Consider the following 6,872-nt stretch of genomic DNA (forward strand, 5'->3'; position numbering starts at 1 on the left):
TTTGCCAATGATCTAGGAGAGCTTGGAAGTGGATCCTTCCCCAGCCAAGCCTCTGTTGAGAACTCAGCCCTGCCAGAAGCCTTAATTGTAGCCTTCTATGATAGTAAAGGTATGCTGTGTTAAGCCTTAAGTTTGTGATAATTTGTTATGCAGCAGTAGATAACTAATACAGTTTGCTTAACCAAACCATGTTGGGAATTTGATTCATTCTGCTGAAAAATAAAACTTTTTAAAGTTAAGTCTATGTATTTAACCCCCTCAATGATTCTGTAACTTTTAGGAAAGAGCAAGTTCATTTACATGTCATTCAAGACCCTTGAGAGCCCAGCTGTCAGCCCCACATGGGCTTCTCCCTTACCATCCCAACCATACTCTGGCCACAATGAACTACTTGCAATGTTAGGGACAGGTCCTCCTCTTTCTTTACTCCATACTTCACCTCTCACATCTGAATAACTCTTTGTCATCTTTTGAGAGTCCATTCAGACATCAACTTATTTACAAAATCCAGACTGGGCTCTCCCACAGCCCTTGTGCATGCCTTGGTCAAGACATATTTATAGCAATGATCACTGTACTAAGTCTCTCACACTATACTTAAAATTTCTTAAGGACCAAGAAACACTGTTTGTTTTATCCTTTAAATCCTCAGCATCTCACACAGTGGAAGAAACACAGTGGAAATATATACTGAGTCAGTTATTTACTATTATGGCATACTTACAGTTCTTTTAAAGCTATTACTCATACTAATAGTTACCACTTTTCACAATGTAACTACAAACAGGATTCCACCTAATAAACTGCTGAAATCTTTCTGCCCACTCACTATAAATATATGTAAATACAGGTTAAATGTCTAAAAGCTTTGAAGTGAAATGATTTACAGGAAAACTCTAAATATCAGTTACTGACTATTGTATCCATTACTGGAAATTTCCTCTGGCATCAGGGAACTGCCCTACCATTTCTCCAGCACCTCATAGCCAATGACTGGCCCATGCTATAGGGATACAAAGGCCTGGGCCCCTTGCCTCAATTAGGACTACTCAAAAGAGCCTTTCCACCTCCAGAACTCCCCACAGGTTGGGGTAAGGCAGCTGCTCTGCGGGTCAGCTTCTCCCTCCGTCCAATCCTGCCTTCCTTCTGAGAGTACTCCCCAAGGAAGCCTTCTGTACTCAACTCCCATCTCAGAATTTGTTTTCAGGAAACTTGATTGACAACAATAACTGAGAATGTAATTTTGAAAATTATTAAGCAGTTGTTACACATTGTTTTCAATGTGATGCTATGTTGCTTGAAGCAAATCTCATCCATGGCCTGAGTTTGCAATGTTTACTCTCTTCTGTCTAGGGCCAGGGGTGGGCTGAGGTGAGTGAGGCACTTACTTATTTCAAGGGTAAAGTTTAAGGGAGCACCCCAGAAAAACAGTAATCAAGATAAATATTTTAATGCAATATCTTTAAAAAGTCAGTTAATGCAAACAATCTGTGATGAACAAAATACCAACACTTGAAATAAGGATAGAATGAGTATTACTGATTTTCTCTTATGCCTCAGGCTCCAATATGACTTGGCATGGTGCTGCTTCTGACCAAGCCAAACAGAATTAGTTTTCTGAAAGAAGCTTTTGCTGTTCAAATTCCAAGTTACATGGTGCGTGACTTAACAGGGCCCTCTGTGATGTGGTCCCTGTTTACCGCTCAAGCCTCATCTCTCAACCTTGATCCTCGCCTTCCACAAATGTACACACTGCCCTACCTGTGCTTCACCCACGGAGAAGTTTTTGTAGCTCCTAAACTGCGCCGTGCTATCTAGTCTCTCAGCTCTGCACATGCTACTCCCTCTGTGTGTTCCCCACCTGCTTTCTGCCGGGCTGATTTCTACTCATTCTTTAGAACTCAGCTCAGATAGCACTTTACTTGGGAATCCTTCCAGATTCACATAAAAGTGAGTTAGTTCCTTCCTAGGTGATCCCATAACATCATATTCTAATCCCTATAGGAACATGTCTTAGTCCAGATACTTTTGTAAATAACAAATGGAACCCCATTTTAAATAGGCAAGACAAACATTACTGAAAAAACATGCTGCGGTATCTCATGGAACCCAAAGCCAAGTTGAACAACTTACGCCTCAAGAAAGGTGGGAACCAATTCAATGACTGGGAAGCCATCAGAAAATGGGGCTACTGATGGCTCAGTCTCCCTCTCTTCCTCTCTTCAGAGTCTTGCAGTCTCCTGCCTGCCATTCTCTTTCTCTGTTAGGCATCTCCATGCCAGGTCAAACACCTCTCCTCCTCTGGCCCCAGCTCTTATTTACCCAATTCTAGCAATCCACTCTGATATACTAGCATTTCTCAACCCCAGTCCTAAAAGACAAGAAAGAGATTCTGCCTGACCAGTTGAAATTGAGTACCCATCCTTGAGATAATCATGATGGTTAAAGGACATAGAGTCCTGTATTTTAACATGGCTGTTGAGGTCCACTCCTGTGGTTAGGGGGGCTGTTCTCAGGCAAGGGGAGTTAGGTTATTGGTTATCACACTGCATACAATTGTCTGGTTATTAGTCAATCTCTTCGACTACTGTACAAGCTCCATGAGTGTACAGTCTGTATCTAAATTGCCATTGAGTGTCTATTACCTGCTACAGCAGTCAGTACAAAGGAGGTGCTCAATAAACAGCAATTGAATAAATGAAAAGCATTGTATCTTTTTCCTTTGATTAATACTGTTGTCAGTAAAAAACAGTTCTTTGATTTAGTAATGAAAGTATTAATAAAAAAATGTTTCTCTTCCATAGTCTTCAAAACAACTAGCTAGAGAACTGAGGGACTAAAGCCGTGCTTAGCACAGACTGGTGATGGACATAACTGATTCAATCCTCCCCACACACCCCTAAAATAGACTCATCTTCTTTAAGCCAGTATTTCCCAAAAGTTGAACACAGGCATAGGCTCACTGAAGACTCAATCACCTCTTAAATTACAAAGAATTTTTACTTCACTTGAAGCTCTGCTATTATTCATAAATGACTCAAATTAACCAGCCATGAATTTTCCCACTGAAAAATTCCCACCCATTAAATGTCTTAGGGAATGTGAAGTCCTAGCCCCTAGGAGAGCTGTGTATGTTTGGGTATGCATACACAAATTCTAAATCTTGGTTTAAAAACCAAGATCTATTTAAGTACCTGAGAGAAGTCCCAGGCAATTTCCAACTTAAAAATAAAAAGATATATGACAACATATATTAAAACCTTTCTAAATCTATGATGTGAATTCATATTCTTCTATAGACATTTCACTCACATGATCCTGCAAGCGCCTGATGCTTGCCTGGGGAACTTCCCAAGGCCCTGCACACTTTGGTCTGAACCACTTGACTGGGGGGCAATTTTTTTCTCCTACTGAATCCTCCCTCTTTAATTGCAAAATAAGGATCAACTCTTCCTGTTCCCAAGTCTAAGGAAATAGAATCTCCCTAAACACTTCCTTGATGGACTTTTAGAACATCCTCAGCCCAGGACAAGTCTACCTTGGGGTAGTGCCTGAAATTTTTTTTTTTTAATTTTATTTTAAAATTTAAAATAAATTTTTTTGGCTGCGTTGGGTCTTCATTATTGCACGTGGGCTTTCTCTAGTTGCAGTGAGCGGGGGCTACTCTTCGTTGCGGTGCATGAGCTTCTCATTGAGGTAGCTTCTCTTGTTGAGAGGCACAGGCTCTAGGCAGGCAGGCTTCAGTAGTTGTGGCACATGGGCTCAGTAGTTGTGGCTCTCGAGCTTAGTTGCTCCGCGGCATGTGGGATCTTCCCGGACCAGGGCTCGAACCCGTGTCCCCTGCATTGGCAGGCGGATCCTTAACCACTGCACCACCAGGGAAGCCCAGCGCCTGAAAATTCTTGTCTGATGACTTCCTTGTTTGCTTATCTCAGTGAGCCTGGACCAGGAAACCTACAGATAGCCCTATTTTAACAACACTCCTCAGTAAATAAGATTCTTCTGCTGAAATGTGGCTGACTGAATTTCAATATAAAAGATACCTAGAGGTTTATTTGAAGGCTTTAAATATGATTGCCTATAATAACTCTTGACTATTTTTTCTTTGTCTGATAGAGGTAAATGGCAGAGACAAAGCTGGGTTGGTGGTATTTTCTCTGTTGGTTTGTTGATGGTCAGCTGCTGAGTTCCCAGGATCATGACAAGTAATTCTATCTTCTGGTCTTTATACATGTCCTCAGCAAGTAGAATTTAATTTTTGTTAATACCATATCTGTGTCCCTTTCTCCTCCCACCCCCCCATCACACATACACAAACCTACACAGTTTCTGTCAACACCCACGTCATCTGCTCTGAAGACTCGAAGGGAAAGTACTTTTCTAAAGCACCAGGAATATATTAACCTAAATGAAAAATTTTTTCCAAACTTATTTGGGCATGAAACCTGATTGTGCTGAATGGAAGACAGAGGGATAAATTAGAGGGCAGTGAATTGCTTTTCTCCCCTGCAGGTTGGAGCTTTCCTGTCTTTGCTTATGATGATTCCGCTAGAAAGTTATCTCATCCTCCTCATTTAACCTTTGCCATCATGGTCATGGTCAGACTAAGGAGGCTAGTGGGCTACGTAGGGTAAGATAATGACCCAAGGGCCTTTCAAACTCTGCCTTTCTCTAGGAAAGGTTTCTCTTCTTCCACTGTATGAAGAAACTACTGGTAACTGTGATTTTATTCTGTCTGTACTCTCTCCCAGCATTGGTAGCACTGACCCTGCTGGTTCCCAGGTTGAGAAGGACTGTTGGTTAGCAAGGCAAATATAACACCAATTAAATTTGTGCAGCACTATATAGGGAAGAATGCTGGGAGAGGCCACCAAAGGATTTTTCAATTTAAATTTTATAAACTTCTTATCGCTTGTCCCTCCCCACCCCTTCTGAATTCCTCAACTCTGGGGGAAGACCTGAGTTTGGCCCCTGGAATTGCTAATGTTGTCAGACTCTGGGACCTAGTTATCTAGGGTATGACTCTGTCATAGAACTAGGTAGACATCTGTGCAGTTTGCTTCCCCCCACCCCGGTTTACAAAGCACAATCACGCAAGACCCAGGAACTATTTGCCAAAGTCACCCAGGTGGCACTGCAGCCCATTCTAGAACCTTATCTTGTGGTTCCTAATTCACTATCCCTTCCCCTTTGAAACACAAAATTTCACGAAAGGAGAATGGTTTTACATGCATTAATTCTTTCTTAAAAAAACTTAATCATGGAAATGAAAATATTTTAAAATTCTGCTTCAAGATATACAGTATCAAGAGACCAATTCAGGTGATATTAAGTATGAATTATATTCCATAAGACATAATCTTAGCTATGAAATATGTTGGCTTAATTTTTCCTTCTCTACTTCCGCTTCACATTACTGGTAGTAGCCGAAGTATTAAAGGTAAAGTCGCCTGTTAGTCACTTCTAAAACATTAATCCATGAGGGCGGGCCTGTAACCTGGGTAGACATGCAGCACCACACTTACTAACGGGGTAATTTGGCATATATGTTATGTTTGCTCAATGCAAGAATGGATCCGTTTAGACCCAGGTGCTCAGCATGTGGGTAGGTATGGGTCTGCATTCTCAACCTGACTATCTGCAGACAAGTGGATCTCAGATTACTCCCTCACACGGATGCCGAGTAAGAATGAGAAGAACCTGTCTTTGGCCCATACTTTTATTAAACATAATTGGTCATTGTCTTGTTAAATACTAACCTCAGTGTAGTAGTTTGAATAGTGGCCCCCAAAGATATGTCCAAGTCAACCCCTGGTACCCGTGAATGCGACCTTATTTGGAAATACTGATTTTGTCGATATAGTTAAGATATTGAGGTAAGAGCATCCTGAACGTAGGCTGGGCTCTAATTCCAATAACTGGTGTCCTTGTAAGAGAAAAAATAAGGGTATTTGAGACACACAGACACAGCGACACAGAGGAAAACCACGTGAAGAGAGAGGGTGAGATTGGAGTGATGCATCCAGAAGCCAAGGATCTAGGAGAAAGGGCTGGAGCACATGCTTCCTCAGAGCCTCCCAAAGGAACCAACCACGCTGACACCTCACTACAAATAACTCAATTTCGTTTCTTTGTATGCCTTTTTTTTTTTTTTTTTTTTATTAAGGAATCAGAACCCAGTATGATTTGGCCCCTCTGGGACTAGCACCTTGAACCAGAAGAGCTTGAAGAGGAGCCTTACCTGGAGCTGAGTTTACGTACATACTTACATACATAGTCCCTGGCAAACAAATCCTGCACATGTTTTACAGAAGAGAAGGAAAGGTTTCCCTGCAGCACCAGTGGGGTCTGCTTTTGACTTCCCTGATCAGTATAGGTTACCAAGGTTTTGCAATAAAGTGTCCTTCCTTCCCCTCCCCCATCTCCACCAATATCTTTAAAAGCAAGATGCTTGTAATACAACGGGGAAATATGTTTCCCACCAGACTCAGAGTGTTAGGGAAGGACATGCTTCATTATCGGGTGCATTTTATGAGGAAGAAGTAAATCAGAGGCATATATTAGGAAGCACCCAGGGGCACACCCATGGCAATGACCTTTAAAGGGCAGTAGTAAGTTACTTGACAGCATAACCAGCAAGTGAATGATCTTGCTATGAAAGGTCACCTGCAACTAGAACAATATTTCCTATTTCAGCACATAATCTGGTACCTTTTGACACATTTCTTTTCCTCAGGATGATCTGATTTCTGGAGAATAGATCAGATGCCTTTTCTTTGCTTTGAGATGAATGTGCTCGATTTGGGCTCATAGTAATGCTGGCTGGGACCTGTAGGCAGTCCTTGCTATTTTGGTTGTTTTTAATGCTGGCT

This window comes from Physeter macrocephalus, chromosome 10 (assembly GCF_002837175.3).
Source record: "Physeter macrocephalus isolate SW-GA chromosome 10, ASM283717v5, whole genome shotgun sequence".
NCBI classification, from domain to species: domain Eukaryota; kingdom Metazoa; phylum Chordata; class Mammalia; order Artiodactyla; family Physeteridae; genus Physeter; species Physeter macrocephalus.